Here is a 1,728-nt window from a genome sequence, read left to right as displayed (position 1 = left end):
CCACGGCTCGTTATCAGGTAGATCAGTGCTACCAGGCCAGCTCATGTCAGATGAAGGCCTTGCATTGCCAGCAATGCGTGCCTCACCTGATGCTGTCATAGGAGCCCAGTGAGCTGGGTGAGACAGCACAGTCAGAAGGAATTAAGCTCAGCCGGCTGCCAGCGAGACAGCACTGCTGGGGACAGCACCTGCGGGCTGGTGGGGCTGGGGCTGGGCAGAGCCAGCATCCAGTGAACGCGAAACACTGCTATCAGAGCTGTCCCCACTCCTGTCCTCGTCCCGGAGAGCCCCCGGGGCAGGATCCGGCCCTGGGGAGATAGCAGCAGGGTTGGGGATACTCAGAGGCTCAGGAGTGGGTGGCTGGATGGCTCTGACCCTCCCTGAACCCATCTCTGGCTCCTTTTAGTGCTTCTCAGCAGCTTTTGAAAGCAGTGTGAAAAAAAGATTGTAAAGCACTTTTAAAAGCCAAGGAAAATGTGCCTGGGTTCCCAGCAGCCAGTCCCCTCCTCCCCAGCAAGCCCAGCCAGCAGACCAATGCCTGCCAGCTCTGCTGATGATGCTGCCTTGGCCATGCAGGAGATGCTTCTGAGAGCACCGTCTGGTTTCTTCTGAGCCCAAGTGCTGCAGTGGGGTGTGGGAAGCACCAAGCAGGCAGCCTGAGTGCCATCCCAAATCCCCCAGCCCCAGAGCCTGTGTGCATGCTGGCCATGGCCAGAAACTTCCCTAATCACCCCCTCCAGCCCCACAGGCACCAGTTTATGCCCAGAACTATAGGTTCTCACCCGTTCCTTGTGTCATCCACCCAGTTAACCAGCCAACCCATGCACTCCAGCAGGATTGCACTGCATGCTCACCACCAGCACCTCAGCACCCGCAGGAGATGCAGGTCAGAGCCTGGCACAGGCAGGGTTTCTCCACCATTCCCAGCAAGCACACTTCCCACCTAACCAGCAATCCAAAACCCACCACAGCCACCCCAGTGCCCCCGCCACCACCACAGGTGACAGAGCCCATACAGTGTGACAAGCACTCAGAGCTGCAGGCAGGAAGGATGCACAGACCTGGATCTGCCTCCTGCACAGAAGAGGTTTGGGGTTTCAGCTTCTCCCCTCTGTCCCCCTTGGCTGGTGCAGCCCTGATAAGCACAGTGCTCGCCCTTGGCAGACTGCAGAACCCAGCCAAGTACACACTGGGGAACACGTCAAGGTCAGCACAGAGCAGCTGGCTGAGTTGTGTCTGTGCCACAGGGAAACTGAGGCAGCATGGGCAAGATGTGCCACTAACACCACTGGCACTGAGACCATTTCCATCCCAAGGATGTGCATCCTCTGTCCCTGCAATGGGGGCACGCTCTGGATGCTGGCTGCATCACAGCCTCTCTCAGGGAGCCCTTGCATGGGCTGCTCAGATTTGCTTGGCTTCTCAGCAAAACCCTGCAGGGAGCAAGAATTCCCCTGCCTGAGGCTGGGGCTGGAGCCAGGCAACAAAAAAGGAGCAGGATTTGTCCAGCCCACTCCTGCCAACATCGGCACTCAAGTGAGGAGATATCTCCCTCCTCACTGCCCATGGAACGGACAACACCACTGCCCCTGTGCCCTTGCCTGTGCCAGCTCCAAAGTAGGTTGGATGAGTCACCTGCCAGCAATTCCCCCTGCTCTCTGCTGGCTGCAGGGACGTGGTTACAAGATGAAGCAGGGACAACACTCCCACAGGTGGCAGTGGCTGAGG

This window comes from Meleagris gallopavo, chromosome 20 (assembly GCF_000146605.3).
Source record: "Meleagris gallopavo isolate NT-WF06-2002-E0010 breed Aviagen turkey brand Nicholas breeding stock chromosome 20, Turkey_5.1, whole genome shotgun sequence".
Taxonomy (NCBI): domain Eukaryota; kingdom Metazoa; phylum Chordata; class Aves; order Galliformes; family Phasianidae; genus Meleagris; species Meleagris gallopavo.
The sequence above is the reverse complement of the archived record's forward strand: the minus strand, read 5'-3'. Positions refer to the sequence as shown.